At 37.7% G+C, this 17479-nt stretch overlaps 1 protein-coding gene across 1 annotated transcript in view; it reads left to right on the forward strand.

Moving 5' to 3' along the window:
• The window catches only part of sulf2b (sulfatase 2b), a 368243-nt gene that overhangs the window by 116226 nt on the left and 234538 nt on the right, over positions 1-17479 (forward strand). The window contains exon 3 of the mRNA XM_028811624.2: positions 16443-16484. The gene's annotated coding sequence lies outside the window, so the exon portion shown is untranslated. The remainder of the gene's footprint in view (positions 1-16442; positions 16485-17479) is intronic.

Here is a 17479-nt window from a genome sequence, read left to right on the forward strand (position 1 = left end):
CAAGTGTATTTGCCTTTAAATATATTTATGTTGCACCAAAAACTAAACAAGTGTCTCATAACTCCTTTGTGATGTTATCTCCTTTTCGGACTAATTTCTTAATCATTGTCACTGTCTAGCAAAGACCTCAAACAGAATACAGCACAATTTCCCAACCTTATAAAAGCAGGTTAGTTTAAAACATTTTGATTCCCATTGTATAGTAAGTGTAACTACAAGTTGCTTAAGATTCCACTCTTGAAGTGGCACTGTCGTATTATGCAAAGCTTATTGTTTCTAGATCCAGACAAGCTGATTGTCTCTAATTCAAAGTCATGGGGAGTCAGAAGCTATTTCAGTAGTATCAGGTCCAACCATGCATGGGACAATAGTCCACCAAAGTACCCCCTTTCACATACATCCGCTTGGAGGAGGTTTGTAGTCTGCAACCAACTGAACTTGAGTGTCTTTAGAATCTGGGAGAAGATTGGATCACACAAATAAAACCTATAAAGGTTCAGGAAGAATGAACCAACTATACAAAGACAGTGACCACACTAGGAATCAAAGCAGGTCCCTTACCATTAGTGAATAATTTTAAACTCCTACCCCACTTGTTATGTGAATAGTTTCGCATTTTATTATTAAAATACTGAGCCTTCTGTCACACATTTGCTCACTCACTCATGCAGTTATTCAACATTTTATTGTATTTAATTGGGATTTTGCAGCACTGAGGAACACAAAAACTTTTTAATATAAAAGTGAAAAAACATTTGTCAGATGTAACTATAAAGAAAGGATGAAAACCATAGATTCCATTATATTCAAATTAATTTGTTAATACAGTGATCCCTCGCTATATCACGCTTCGCCTTTCACGGCTTCACTCTATCGCGGATTTTATATGTAAGCATATTTAAATATATATCGCGGATTTTTTGCTGGTTCGCGGATTTCTGAGGACAATGGGTCTTTTAATTTCTGGTACATGCTTCCTCAGTTGGTTTGCCCAGTTGATTTCATACAAGGGACGCTATTGGCAGATGGCTGAGAAGCTACCCAGCTTACTTTTCTCTCTCTCTCTCTTGCGCTGACTTTCTCTGATCCTGACGTAGGGGGTGTGAGCAGGGGGGCTGTTCGCACACCTAGACGATATGGACGCTCGTCTAAAAATGCTGAAAGATTATCTTCACGTTGCTATCTTCTGTGCAGCTGCTTCCTGAAGCGACATGCTGCACGGTGCTTCGCATACTTAAAAGCTCGAAGGGCACGTATTGATTTTTGACTGTTAGTTTTTCTCTCTCTCTCTCTCTCTCTCTCTCTCTCTCCCTGCTCCTGACGGAGGGGGTGTGAGCTGCCGCCTTCAACAGCTTTGTACTGGCGGTGCTTCGCATACTTAAAAGCCAAACAGCCCTATTGATTTGTTTGCTTTCCTCTGTCTTTCTGACAGTCTGTGCTCCTGATGCACACTCCTTTGAAGAGGAAGATATGTTTGAATTCTTTTAATTGTGAGACAGAACTGTCATCTCTGTCTTGTTATGGAGCACAGTTTAAACTTTTGAAAAAGAGACAAATGTTTGTTTGCAGTGTTTGAATAACGTTCCTGTCTCTCTACAACCTCCTGTGTTTCTGCGCAAATCTGTGACCCAAGCATGACAATATAAAAATAACCATATAAACATATGGTTTCTACTTCGCGGATTTTCTTATTTCGCGTGTGGCTCTGGAACACAACCCCCGCGATGGAGGAGGGATTACTGTACACCTTTGATAGACATTGCAGCCATCATTGCCTTTCCTGATTATGTGTGTTTTACCCAATCGTCACTGCTATATTACTCAGAAACCTTAAATTTGGAAATAAAAAATAAGGAATTCTTACTCATACCAGTCTACCTGTATGTTTAAGATGATGTTGGCATTGCCTTGGCCTACCTTTGAGCTGCTCCAGCGACAGAGTGGCTGTATGTTTTCAGACATTGCCCCACTCAAAGAGCAGTCTTCTTCCAATGTCTCAATCACCAGGCTTCACATTAGGAATGGTTTTCAGCTTGATGTGGGGCATTATGCTTTATACCAGTTTTAGCATATTGCATTGGTAAGCAGCAACTGTTGTGAGTTCCAGGCATTTGCAGCTCTTTAACTATTAAAGCAAACTATTTAAAAAAGGGACTTGGGGTCTCAGCTTGTTTCAGATTCTTGAACCACTCCAAATTCCATAAAACTCCTGTTTTGCTCAGCTGTTGTGCAAAAGAATTTGATCTGCCCTTGATCTGTAGTATCTAATCATTTCTGAGTTTCCAGCTGTCCTGTGAAGACTTCTTTGTCTTTATTCACAGCTGACAATCTCCATTGTCTAGTGCTATTAACGACATGCATCAAGTCAAAAGTCAATACTACCAGTTCAGCTCAATTTTGTGATTCATGATTTAGTACTCTGAGATGGATGGCGAATTGTCCAGGGTGATGTATTGTCTTGCATAATATTTCCTACTCTCATGACCCTGAATCAGATTTAGTGAGTTTGAGAATGCTTTCAGGTACATACTGTATGCGTATCTTACTGATTTTGCTTGATTGTGAGTCTATAACTCACTATCATTAAGTTTCTGTTTGGACTTTGCTTTATGGAGTCTTGTTTTTTTTAACTGTTTTAAATTGTACTCCTTGACGTGATCCACTACAGACTAAGGAACAGTTTGTTTGGTCTTGTGGAAGACCAGAGATAAATGTAATGTGCAGAGATCAAACAGAAACAAGACTTATTCCTAATGGAGAAGGATCCATTTCACAAGTGGGTGGCCTAACAGCTAACATGTTAAATTAGGTCCTGTAAAAATTGTAAAAAAGGATGTAAAATATCAAATACAGAGCTCACTCCTCACTCTGGAATTGTTTATTTTTGTATTAACCTATCCCACTTGGTCTAAGAGTCTACTAAAGGCTCACTGGGAAGCTATAATCAATATGTGACTTCCATTAAGTCCAGATTTATTAAGCACTTATTAAGCACTTAAGCAACAGTTTCCCCCAGATAAGTAATTCCTCTGGAGCTCCCACAGACCACTGAGTTTTCTCACAGATGTTTAGCTTGGAGAGGATCCCTTGTTCTTCATAGACTAACGGTTGTGTCTTATTTTCTGTGTTACTTTGTACTGCACTTTATTGACTTTAGGCATTTGTGATGCCATAGATGTTTTTTTATACAGTACATCTCAATTGATGCCACTTCTTAGTAAACTCATTCCACATTTGCATTAAATGTTCTTTTGTGATCTTAGAAGCTGTTCTAACCAGCAGTGGGACTTCCTAATTCTTCCTAAGAGTTGGCTTCCTAATATGAGACTTTAAGTCAGACTAAAGTAAAACTCCCCAAATACGCACAGGTGAACTCCACTGAGAAAACCATGTAAATCATAAAGACAATTTTTCTATGCTATACCCCATTTAAATCTATTGTAGCACTAGTAGATGATATGAGAGAAATCTGAAAGATTTTTTTTTACTCATTTACTTTCTGTTAACCAATTAATTATTCTGAATTGGATAAATGGTATCTCTTTTCGTAATTAGTTTACAAGGTTTTGCATCCATTATCCCAGATAATGGATGTAGAGGGACATAGTAGCAAAGTGGTTAGTGGTGCCCCTGCTGGCTTGCAGATCCAATGTCCTGAGTTTGAATTCCCATCCAACACTCATTTATTGTTGGGGTGGACTTTGCATGTTCTCCCCCAACTGTTTGATATGTGTCTTGGGCTCTTTAGCAGTTCTGTTATCAGTTTTATGTGAGTGTGTGTATGAGGGGGTAATGTTATGGGGCTGGCACATTGTCCAAGGTATTGACTTGTCACTAATGCTGCTGGGATGGGCACTAGATCTTAGCACCCCTGAATTGTTTTAAGAATACTTGATATTCTGTGTTTTGATGAGAAACACATGAACAGTTAATTTAAAAGGGTCTGTATTTTCGTTTTTTTCCTATAAACTTTTTCCTATAATGGCATGAATTCGAAATTAAATAAATGACGCTTCCCTATTATAATGCAATAACATAACAAAGCTCAAGGTAGGTGTGTGAATAATATTAATGATCATTGTAGCTCTGTAAGAGCAGAATCCCATGCTTTTATTGATGCAGAAGTCTGGATAAAACTCTCCTTCTGGAAAATGGCTTTTTGGCTGATTTGGGAAACATTAGGCAGAGTTACTATTGCTTTATTCCTCAATTAAGACTTGGAAGAAACTGTCTATAAAGCATCTGAAAAGAAGAATATGGCAGTAGAAAACAAAGAAAATGACTGCACCTCAGTGTCTCAAAGGGCTGCATTCAGAAAGCATTAGTTTGTCAAGTCAATGCATTGAACCGCTAAGCATTTAATGCCTGTCTAATATTTTATGAACCTCACCCATAGTGCGCTTCACAGAGGTTGAATTATACATGGAGTCGAGCAGCTGAAACACTTGCCAGCAATCCTGATGGAATCAATCACATCTCTCTCATCAAGGAAAGTCATAAGAAACAGAAGCAATGAAAAATCGCAGAGGAACTATAGGCTTACTAATTTGCTGTATATGTGTACATTTGGAGCTTTTGAAGCCATCATAATTTTTTAGCGAAGTGCCTTCAGGGTGGGGGCTTCGTAGTACAATATATTCTTTAATACTGCTATTAAAACTTAAATACAGTATGCTTATTAAAAATTAAGCCTTGTCTTCTGCAAAGCCATCATTTATACAGAAAGGACAACTAGGCACCAAACCAGTTTGTAAATTTTAAGATATGATCACAATGCACTATAAAAAGCAAAAAAGAGTGTGATTCAAAATAGCAGAAAAAAGTACAGTACAGGTGAGATTGCTATTTAGAGGCTGTCTACCAACATCTACTTGAAATGCAGATTATTATTCAGCTACTGCACCTTTTTACATTTCACAAAAGACACTACTATTGTCAAGTTTTCCAAGTGAATCTCTTTCAAATTGTTTGCTTTCATAATATCTTCTCCAACACTGGTGTCTTCAGATTGTATTATCATTGTTAGTTTTCAATGCAACTTTGCACATTTCTCATGTCTATCTTCAATCATAAAATTCTGATTCCTCGGCAATTTTCTTACCTTCAGATATGAAGATATTTTTATCGCTTTGCTTGGTATAATTTGCACTCTCTGAGGGACTTTTCCACTCTTAACATCTACCCATCCATTTATGTACTTTCTAATGCACTGTATTATTATTATTATTATTATTATGATGATTACTCTTATATACTTGGCTGATGTCTTAATCCAAGGAGGCTTAAAAATCAAGATAAGGTACAGTTATCTTCTACAGTCTGCGGTGGGTTGGCACCCTGCCCGGGATTGGTTCCCTGCCTTGTGCCCTGTGTTGGCTGGGATTGGCTCCAGCAGACCCCCGTGACCCTGTGTTTGGATTCAGCGGGTTGGAAAATGGATGGATGGATCTTCTACAGTAGGAACCTATGAGGCTTACTGGACTTACTCAGTGTCACACAATAAGGCAGAGCAGGAAACAAATGATCAGTTCTTTGTTTAAAAGTTCAGTTCCTAAGCCCCCTACATTATTGTCATTTTCAAATTCAAATTTCTACAGAAATTTTCAGTTGAATTGTCCATCATGAGCCGCATTAATAATGGAGATGAGTCAGAGTATAGGAAAGTCATGGAGGACTTTGTCTTGTGGTGCAGGGTCAACAATCTGCAACTCAACATCAGCAAGACAGCAGAGCTGGTGGTGGACTTCTGGTGTGCCAAGGGGCCTGTGAGACCGGTCACCATTCAGGGGGAGGATATGAAAGTGGTGCAGAACTACAAATACCTGGGGGTACACCTGAATAACAAACTGGAGTGGTCTGACAACACAGTGGCACTGTACAAGAAGGTCCAGAGCAGACAGGACTTGCTAAGGAGACTCAGGACTTTTAATGTGTGCAGCAAGCTGCTGGACATGTTCTACCAGTCAAGTGTGGTGTTCTACACTGTGGTCTCAAAGGAAAGTAACTTCAGCTCAAAAGATGCATAATACCTGAATAAACTTATCAAGAAAGCCTGTGCCATCACAAGGCAAACCCTGAACACACAGGAAGCTGTTGTAGAAAAGGGGATTTGGCAAAATTGGATCCCCTCCATGAGATACTTTCTTAGAGTGCTTTTAGCCACAAGCTCTATCCACCAAAGTGTGGTAAGAAGTGCCTCTGGGGGTCTTTACTGCCCACTGCTATCAGACATTTCAATGCTTTCTCCCGGGCCACTTGTTAAGTTTATTTTGAAATGCCGTTTTGAAATATCTGAACAATACACGTTTATTTATTTATTTATTTATGTGTTTGTTTGTTTGTTATTTACATATCAATTGATTGATTGGCTGTATTATTTGTCCTGTGAGTCTGGATTCTTGTTTTTGTGCTTCTGCTGCTGTATGCATGTGAATTTCCCCTTGGAATTAATAGAGTTTATCTAATGTAATGTAATCTAATCTAAATAAAAATAGTAATTTTTGTAATTGACTGAGTGAGTAGGTATTTTATTTTGGGGGTCATAGACTAGGTAGATTGTCTGCTCAACAAAAATCAGAATAAGTAACACAACCTAGGCAAAACTGAAAGATGTAATATTAAACCAATGTGCCAATACCAGAAAGAGAACCAAACACAAACAAGGAAAACACCAAGGAAATAAAACCAGACAGATAAATCTTCACCCTAGAATCAATACTGATGCACTTTGAAAGTTAAAGATTCTAGGTCTGTCTCCCAATTGAAAGAAAATTCTTTATATAGAAGATAATTCCAGTAATGTCGTGTGAATGTGTATGTAGTCTATGTGAGTGATTCTCAACAGGCGGAACATGAGGGGAGTGTGACCCACTAGGGGGCCCCTGTAAACTTCTAGGGAAGCCATAAGATGAATGAAAGTAAGTATAAAAGAGCAGCACGATATTTAAATGACTATAAATCAAGGTAAGCAAGGGTGTCAAAGTTATGGCCCTTGGGATCTTTTTAATGTAGCCTGCCTCATCCAAATTCAAAACTTGTTACATGTGGCCCACAATGTACATCCCTAATTATAAATGATTTCACTGTGAACGGGGTGGAATCATTATATTCCTTGGCACAACTATTACTTGCAGCCTAAACTCAGATGAAAACTTAACTGCATTTTTTGACAAAGCTCAGCAGTGGATGTTTTTTCTCCATCAATTTAAAAAGTTTAATCTGTCCCAATCTGTTCTGGTAGAGATTTACTGAGCTGTTATTGAAAGCATCCTCATGTTCTCCATGGCAGTCTGATATGGCAATGCCTCTGTTTACTCAGGACATAAAGTTCAGTGTGTTATTTGGTCAGCAGAAAAAGACTGTAGGCCTACAACTGCACTACATTGACATCCTGGTCAGGAAACATGCCAGAAGTATAACTAAAGACTACACTCTTTCTGGCAGCCATCTCTGTCAGTTATTAACATCGAACAAATGTTACCAGTCACTAAAGACAAGAACTTTTACGCACTGAAACAGTTTATCTACTGCAGTCTCGAATTCATCTGTCTTTTCCTCGTTTCTAAATTCCACCATACAATCTAAATTCTGTTTTTATTTTCTATTTATATTAGAAGGACTTACAGTACTTGATATATTACTAAGTGAGGAGTTCAATTCTGCTTTACTATTTTGTTGTATATTATTTGTGTTTTATACAATTCATTTGTCATTAGTACAGCATATATTGTTGTGATGGTATTATTGTGTTGTTTAATTCTATGTGCCTTGTTATGTGTATGGATGAAACACCAAGAGAAATTCCTGGCAACTATGTTACCTGACAATAAATGCTCAAAGTTCACTAAAGTGCGCTTCATCTATAGTTTGTATCTGTAAATAGTTTAGCTAGATTACATTTACAATCCGTCTCCACTATCCACATCATGTTCTCGGTAGAGATCCAATGGACTCCTCACATATGTTTAGCAGTTGCACAGCTCAGTAGAATGGGAACAGGCTGCTTGTAAAGACTCAACAAGAAAAAATGATACCAACAATTTGACAGTCTTATTAAGGAAATGGTAGCTGAACTTCACACACATCGCAGCTGCCACTCTGCCCACTTTTTAAGGCTACATGGGTGTTTGGGCTGGTCACCCTTCCACGGCTTACCTTCATGTGACCACAGCCCTTCATGATGTTCTTGCCTTTTCTACTGACTCGATCCTTGTATGTGGAGAGGAAATGCATTTGCATTTCTACTCATGTTGAATGTGGCACTGACATCTGGAAACGCTGCTGTGCTGAATCCATCCATCCATCCATCCATTACCAACCCGCTATGTCCAAACTACAGGGTCACGGGGGTCTGCTGGAGCCAATCCTTGTTTCGCTTCCGGGGTCCTCCCCGCGTGGAGTTTGCATGTTCTCTCCTGTGTCTGCGTGGGTTTCCTCCCACAGTCCAAAGACATGCAGGTTAGGTGGATTGGCGATTCTAAATTGTCCCTAGTGTGCACTTGGTGTGTGTGTGTGTGTGTGTGCCCTGTGGTGGGCTGGCGCCAGATGATAACAAATTAGCTTATTTAATTAGAGTTATGATAAACTGTCTGCACAGACTAATTATTCATTTTTTTTAAAATTATGTCTGATTTTGTATTTTTTAGAAATACTTAATCATGTTATACTTAATTTAAAAAGTAGTGCTTAAGACAAGCGAACAGTTAGCAGCTTTTGATGTTGCCAATAATACTTGCAGTGACAACTAAATATTTTAGTACTTACGGATTATTATTTATCACTAAAAAATGTCAACTCATTTTATGATTATAATTAAGAGATTCAGGCACTAGTAAAAATTTCTTTTATTTAATGAAAACATACAGGTTGTTTTTAAAATGGCAAACATTAAAATTTTGCATTATGCTTTAAAAAACAAGTGTAAAAGCACTAGCAGCACATATGTTTTTATTAACAAATTAGTGTTTAAAAACAAGTACCTTTGTCAAGACTGCAGCAGAAGTACAGAAGGGTAAAGTTCTCAGGCTGTGTAGGGGGCCCTCCAATATTCTCATGGTATCCTGGGGCCCTTGGAAGAACAAAGGCTGAGAGCCGCTGCACTATACGGCTATGATACCAGTGACATACTGTATCAGTGTTCAGTTTGCAGTGCGCCTGATAGTCTTACCAAGGAGTCGTGCTGCAAGCACTTAAACATAAAGCAAAGGAAGGTAATAAATGTGCCCCAAGTAAATTGGGAAAACGGTATCTTCTGTCAAGTCCAGAAAAATCAGTCTGTGTATACCTGTAAAGGTAAACATAAAAATTTAAATAATTTTGTATACCGCAGAGATAGAAGAAAATGCATAGATGTGGAAATAGCAAGATGAAGTCAGATTTGTTTAAAGACAGGCTTGTCTCCTGAGAAGCACACACTGCTTTATTTCCCATGAATAATGTAGTCATGAGCTTAAATGTGAATTCATGATCCTGAATTCAAAAGAAACTGGGAAGAAAGTGAAGAAATGGAAATTATAATAAAGTGTTTTTTTTTAATTTTGCACATACAGTATATACTTTAATTTCTTGAATGGTGTATGTTGTGTGCTTTACTGTACAGAGTTATTAGAAAAATTTGACCTTCTAGAGATTCCCACATGAATTTCTTTTTTTTTTCCAAATGTGTAGAACTAATGCAAATTCAGATTAAATTAATAAATGTCAATTTGTGTGAGGGGTGTCCCTAACAATCTGCATTACTAATGTTGTGATACCTGACTCACTTCATCTGTCATTTATTCCTTTAAACTTTTAGCTTGTAAAAAAACACAGATGAGACTTTAAGGACATACACTATTAATTAATATGGTAAAACTATTTGAAGGAAAGACAGTGGCCATTCATTACAGCTGCCTGCAGCTCACAGTAAGTGCTTACTTGTATGAGTAAGGCCACTTGCTTCAGGTTGACTCATACATTCATGCATATTTGAAATATATTTTTTTCATTATAGGTTAATGCAGACTAGAACTTTTCTCAACATCACTGGGTGCACTGCAGGATTCTTACACCAGATTTGATGTCATTCCATAAACATATGTATCATCTTACACTCATTGATACTTGGCCATTTCTGCATCAGCAGCTACAGATTATGAAGCTGTAGACAGCATTATGAACTACAGTGACACCCCATTTTGTGCCTAAGTAGAGTAACCCACTTAAAAATGATTATAGTAATCAAAATGTTTGTATTTAAATGGAAAAGAAAGGCCAAGTAATTTTGAAGTACTATGCCCATATTTACCAAGCTTCCCATAGTAGGAAAATGATCTTAATGGGCTCAAAAACCTCAGAGTGATGCAATTTTGTTCTTTTCTTAGGTGTAGGGGTAAAAGCATTTTATTGGTTTTCATAATTTAGGAAACCACTTCTAACTTCATCAAGCTTTAGTAGAGCTTGTGAGTGGCGCTGCCAGAAGAAGGCAATAAGGCAGAGATCAGCACACACATCCTGAGAAAGGCTTAATATTTTGGAAATGCTGGACAACAACGAACTCAGTATGAATTTGACAGAGATGGAATAATACCTTGTAAGTTATATGATCACTTCATCACCAAGGAGAAGTCATGCACCGTCAGCTGAAATGAAAGTGTTGTTAGCATTTTGTGTAAAATGCAGCTTTGCAATAGCAACACTTTCAGTATGTCACAACCAACCCTTATGCAAATTTTGCACCAAACTTTGAATGCCCTTACAGTGCACAAGGTAATACGCAGATTTATACATTTCCCCACTAGTCCACATGAGGTAATGTTAAAGCAAGCTGCATTCTTAAAAATTAGCATGCACATATAGATTATTGCCCCAAATGTGGATGAGCACACATATGTCAACTGCAAGCAATATCACAGTTTCACCACACAGGTGGTCATGGATGCAAACTGTATAGTAGTAGCCATCATATTACCCTGACAATAGATGGGACTGGATGGGTGATTGGCAGATAGTCACACAGGTGAGCAAACCCCTGGAACATTCCCATTACACTTTGCAAGCTTGGGAAGGTTTAAGAAAGCAGACTCCCAAGGGACTGGATAAATAAAACCTTGTTGAAGATAAGGGGGAATCATGGAGATAAACAGACTTCAGAAGCAGCACAAGAATGACTGTGGCCAGTTTCTGTAACGGTTACTTTATGAGGTATTTCTCTTGGCCATAACAGCGGGAAGGTGATTGTCTATGTGGCTCATTCATTATTATAGTAAATAAACGTGCCTGTTATTAGGCGTTACTCTCATTCAGTCTTTCCATCTCAAGGCTCGTTACAGTATTAACCTTGATGTAAGAGTATATTATTTCTACAACCTAATGCATGTGGGAATGTACAATTTAAATATAATTTTGAAAAAAGTTAATAAACTTTGCATTGATCAAAATCAAAAAGGTAGATTATTGTTGGATCAGTAAAGAATGTACTGTATTTTTCCTTTAAGTGGACAACCGATGAGCAGAGAAACAGTTCTTCCATTCACAGACTTGAAGGCATTTTTATTGATTGATACATTTTTATTAAGTGGCATCACACTGGCACCATGCTTACCACTGCGGCATCACAGCTCTGGAGTAATGGATTCAAAGCTTCACTTAATTATACACTCTGTGTGCATTGCTTATTGTTTATGTGTCCATGTAGGCTTTCTCCAGTTTTTCTCCAATTTCCTCTCATTTCCCAAAAGTGTCCTAGCTGGATGATCAACATCTTAATCAATGGTGTTTGTTGTTTGAGTCAGTGAGCTCTAAGCTGGCCTGGAGCTGTTCTTAGAGCTGGCTTCTGCCTTGCTTTTGACACTATGGGAATGCCCAATGACTCCATAATGGAGTAAAGAAGTTATTTTTATTTGTAGATATTATGAAGGTAGATTAGGCTGCAAACAACCCTAACAATCGTTGATTTTAGTTGCAAGCTACAGTAAAAATTAACTTTGTCAGCTTAAAGCTTCTAATAATTAGGTAGACTGAATTCTGATGATGTAACATCTGTTTGGCTCTATTAAGGGTACAAAATCCTGCAGAAGCCGGAGGAATAGAGAGCGAAGGTGACACTAAAGCAGGCTATCAGAAAGGAGAATAATGTTATTTACTTATTTGAGCCATTGCTAAAGGTAGAGGAGAATTCCTAAATTATATACTATTATTATAAGCTATTTAGTTCAGAAGGTGCACATGCAACATGTAAACGGCCTAACAATTATCCCCACATCCTTCAAAAACCAGTTTGACCTATGTCTAACAGTAACTACCATAGACATTGTTTAAATTAACATGGATGTTTTGCAGTCTGCACTGTTTAGTCATAGGATCAGGCCTGTTGATCTGCAAAACTTTTGCATGAGTAGTTTTTGAGGTACATAATTTATTTAAATATATATGCATGCACAAATGGAGACACACACATGCATGTACACTCACATACTCAAAGCAATTCATAAGTGAAGATAACTGACAGCTTGTTTGCCATACCAGAGCACACGCTGGTTGACGAAGAGAAAGAAATTAACACACACACACATACATCCACAGACACACACACATACATAAACAAACACACCTTGGTCTGTAAAGGTCGACAGGCACAGAGCCATTAAGTCACCCCTGTCCCAATCTGTCTGTGCAGTTTGTTTACAGAACCAAAGTGTTTAGTTTCATATTAAATATTATTGAAGTTGCTCACTTCATTCAGTTTCCTGTTCATTTTACTCTTATTTATTTGTGTACACAACACATGTAAGTGAATTTACTAAATGGTATATTGTACAATACAATCAATTGCTGTATTGTAAAATACTCCATTGAGTGATTTCCTCTGGTATCATTAAAGTGAAATTTACATTGAAGTAATGTATGAACCATTCCATAATGATTTTTCTTTTAATTCTCTTTTTAATGAGTTCTCTTTTACATGCTTTTATAGCACGATACTGTATGGCACACATCGACGTAATAAGTGAAATTGTACAACTATAGTAATGGGGTTTGTGAGGGCCATCCAACTGCACTCCTTAAGCACTTCTATTTATGGATTTTTTTTACCTCCTCTTTTGTTGTCCTCTTCTAAATCCTACCAGTATGATTTTTTTCCTGCCTGTAAATATCTAACACTCCTACATAAGACTTCATAGGCAACCTCGTTAGCTAGAAGACAGACGGCATGCTGCAACGAAGGTTGCTTCTCCCTCTTCCTCCCTCTGGGTATTTTCTGACAAGTGAGCTCCAGATGCTTCTCATCAAGTCTTTGCTGGATATCTTTTATGCTTTAATCTGCCTGTACTATGCACAAGTAGGGCTTTTGTCATCTTTTACCATATATTCCCAAAGGCATTTTCATTTAAGGTTTTCTGAACTGAGCAGCATGTAACACTTGGATTTCATAGGCAACCTTTGGGTTGTGGGATTGCTTAAGAGTATTGCTATGCACTGTGATAACTACAGAACAGATAATTCTCAGATACAATTTACCAGGGGTGAATCACAGAGTACTAGAAGTACCTTTAAAAGGGTCAGAATTCTTCAGACTACATTATCTATGAGAGATTAAAGCCAACATTATGCACCGACTAAACAGAAAAACAATTACCTAAGACAGACAGCTAGGTGCTGGATATCACGTCCCGTGAGACAATTACTGTATGCAATAGTATGATGGTAATAATCCATTTTTTAAAAATATATTCAAGACCTTCCCAGAAACTATAAGTGGAGAATATTAATATTAATATTAATTATTAATCCTCCGCATCGAGAGGAGTCAGATGAGGTGGCTCGGGCATCTGATCAGGATGCCTCCTGGACGCCTCCCTGGTGAGGTGTTCCGGGCACGTCCAACCGGGAGGAGGCCCCGGGGAAGACCCAGGACACACTGGAGGGACTATGTCTCCCGGCTGGCCTGGGAACGCCTCAGGATTCTCCCGGAAGAGCTAGAAGAAGTGGCCGGGGAGAGGGAAGTCTGGGCATCTCTGCTCAAGCTGCTGCCCCCGCGACCCGACCTCGGATAAGCGGAAGAGGATGGATGGATGGATGGATGGATTCTTCTTTATGGAAGAAATTTTATGAAGGAATTGGTTATTCCCTTGGAGCTAACAAGATGATTTGATAGTACAAGGTTTTAGTTTCAATTTCATATTTAGAGTAGACCAGTTCCAAAATGCTGGTTACATGTTCACGTTACATACTCTTTAAAGCTCCCCTCTTACGTAACTTATGACTTTTTGTGTAATGTGTTGTTTCACCATCACATAGTAATTATCTGGCTTGTGATCGACTTTCAAAGAGCTCAGGGCTCACATGTTTTTTGCTTATTTGCAACTGAGAATTGTATCTTTATTAAATGACTGCATTGATTCTGTGCAACTTAACCTCATTTATGAGCACAGAGCGTATGTGGATACATTCCTGTTAATATGTCTGCTCTAGAGCAGACCATCATATCTGTGTGTCTATAGACAAGGACAATAGTTACCTAGTTTGAATAAACTTTCTCAAGTATATGTATCTAGTATAAACAGTACAAGCTATGAGAATGAATCTGGTTCAGAAATGTACTCTTTTTATACACATAAACCCTCTTTTTTTATACAGATACCATTTTCTATTCACTTTTATTCTGTCTTGAAGCTCACTTTGGTTTAACAAGAATAGAGTTACCAGGTTTCATTACTGTGCTTGCATGCCGGCTCTGGTCGGTGTCTTTAACCTTTGAGTTTTATGCACTAATTGATATTCCTTTTGTTAAGTGGGATATGTGGGCGCCATTACAGAATGATCATTACTTTTGTATTTAGATATAATAAAGAAAAGTAAAATATAGCAATAAAGTAAAGTGAGTCTATAGTCCGCAAGAAAAGACAAAAGGAATCATTTTTAGGTTAAAAATACACCACTAGTGTAGTATGGAATGAAAACCCCTACAGATGATGATGAAAGTGTCTGTTAGCCCTGATGTGGGGCCATACAGCTGTCACACAACGTCCTGTTACACAAACTGTGTATAGTAAAACTGGGCTTGCTGTAATCAGCTGAGCAGATACATCTTTTCAAGTTTGCAGTTACAGTTTTCAGTCAGATTTGTGGTTTTTTTTTGAATCACAAGAATTATCCATGCACAGAAAACTTACTTAGAAAGAGGGCTTCAGATTGTAGTAACTGGTCTGAGCACCATATAGCTGTATACATTATGTCTTAGATTTTATTCAGTTTGTACAGGTTGCTTGTTTATTTGTTTGAATTTGACATTTTAGTCATCAGTTAAATCACACCTACTAATCTTGGTAACATAGTATCTTAGCAACTATATTTAACTAAAGGAAGAACTCCTTAGTTCATAACCTTTTTTGTCATTTACTTTGAGCTTGTGCTGACCTTTCAATTTAGCAATTTTGGTTTTGCTTTTCCTGCCTTTGACTCCATTTGTTTAGATGATTTTATAATAACGTTCGTCTTCCATCTTTGCCACTCTAAAGTAACAACAACCTGTTCTACAAATGCCTTCTCTCTTAAAATTGATTCTACTATAAAACAATAATGGGGAGTAATTAAATAATATGCTGAGTCCCAGATAGTCCACAGTATCTGGCATTACAAAAATTTAGAATTAATTGGCTAATTGTCTGCAGCAGCCCTCACATTTAGAATACAAATCTACACACTGCCTTTCCTAAACACTGTCTTCCATGGATGTCTCAGCTCCTGATGTGTAGCTTATTGCTCTTCAATTTGAGTGGCATGTTGACATGTTCATTTAGTCCTTAAAGGCCCCATACGTTTCCAGGTAATCATTATCAAGATTAATTTAATCATTATCCTCTTTCAAAGCCAGAGGGTATTTTTTCATGAGTTCTATATATGCCTTATGAATTCATAATATCTGTCCTTAATTAGTGATTTATTATTTCCATTCACTCATAATTCCAAACTCATTTATTGCAGTACACGTCAGCAGGAATCCAGAACATATCCTAGCAGCATAGAAAGTGCATCAAATCTCGCACATTTACACACACAAGCGGACTCACAATTTACAAATGTCATTTAACAAAATAGGCATGAGGAAGGAAACCAGAGTACCACAGATACAGAGATGGCAGAACATGGAAGTTCATATAGATAATCATGGAGTTGTACTCATTCTTTGTATTTTCTCTGTGGTTTGCATAGTGCTGCTTTCACCAGTCTGTGAGAGACAAACAAGGAAGAATTAAATTGTTCCATATGAACATGACAATAAATTTGAACTTGAACTTAAGTGGTGGTCTATCACAGGACAGATTAATCTTCTCAGGCAGCCCGTTAAACAATATAGCCCTCTTATGACACAGTAACACTTTAAGTGGGTAATAACAGCTAAAATGATCTGTTATATTAAGCAAATATTGTTTGATTTATTTCGATTGTTATTTGTGTTTCAGGTTGAACGTCTTAGCAGTGACAAACTGTGGAAGCTCCTCAAGGTGTGTTTATCCTTCCTTTTTATTCCTGCTTTTCCTTATCATTTCAATATTAGTCAAGCATGCAGGGCTGTGTTCAGATGGTGGCTTAGCTGAGCATCTCTGGCAAATTATAGCGCTGCCTGTGTTCTGTCTGAATTTCTCTACCCCTCATGTAATCCAGCACTGTCATTTTCCCTAATCGGAGTGTGAATATGGTTGCAGCTATCCAGTTTGTATCGTTTTCTTCAGTTTTCAGTTTTAACAGCATTTTTGATTACTGAATTTGAGGACTTTATGCAATACATCAAGTGCATTTCTATAACAATATTCTATTCTGAATGAAATGTATCTACTTGAAAGTTGCTTTTTGAGCAATTTCCCATTTTTTTTTCATTTTTGCAACATTTTCAAGCCATGCTTTTCCTCAAGCTGCAGCATTATTTGTCACTCATCTACTTCTGAGATTTATAGAATTTTCTATTTTTAAATTGCTATTTTACACATTTTATCTTCTTTGTTTAGAACATGTTCACATAGAAGGCGCACACACACACTTCTTCCTTCCTGCATTGTTGTGAAGCTTTGCTTAAATATCACTGTCGGTGAAAAAAAAAGGTCAGTCCTGACAGAAAACATCAATTTTGTTCCAAATGAGTTTAGAAGGTCGAGTGGCCCATCTTGTTGCATGTCTCATCTCAAATGCCCCCTGGTGCTTTATACATTATTTTTAAAAAGCCATCTCATTATTTTTCTCCTTTTTCATTCTGATGCTCTATTCCAATTTTGTGTCACTATATATCGCAGTATGAGCTTCTCACGTCTTCACAGCATTTGTTCCACAGCTGTTGTCTGAGTACTTTGTAAAGATTGTGATTCTGTTCGGTATACCTAACTAGTAAAGATTCAGCTAGCTCAAAGTACTGTGGGGCCAGCCACTGAACTCTGTAAGTTAGCTCCTAACGTATCCAACTTTCTTTCAATCCATGTACAAAGTTTCCATGTAACACCCTTGCAGC

This window comes from Erpetoichthys calabaricus, chromosome 10, assembly GCF_900747795.2.
Source record: "Erpetoichthys calabaricus chromosome 10, fErpCal1.3, whole genome shotgun sequence".
NCBI classification, from domain to species: Eukaryota; Metazoa; Chordata; class Cladistia; order Polypteriformes; family Polypteridae; genus Erpetoichthys; species Erpetoichthys calabaricus.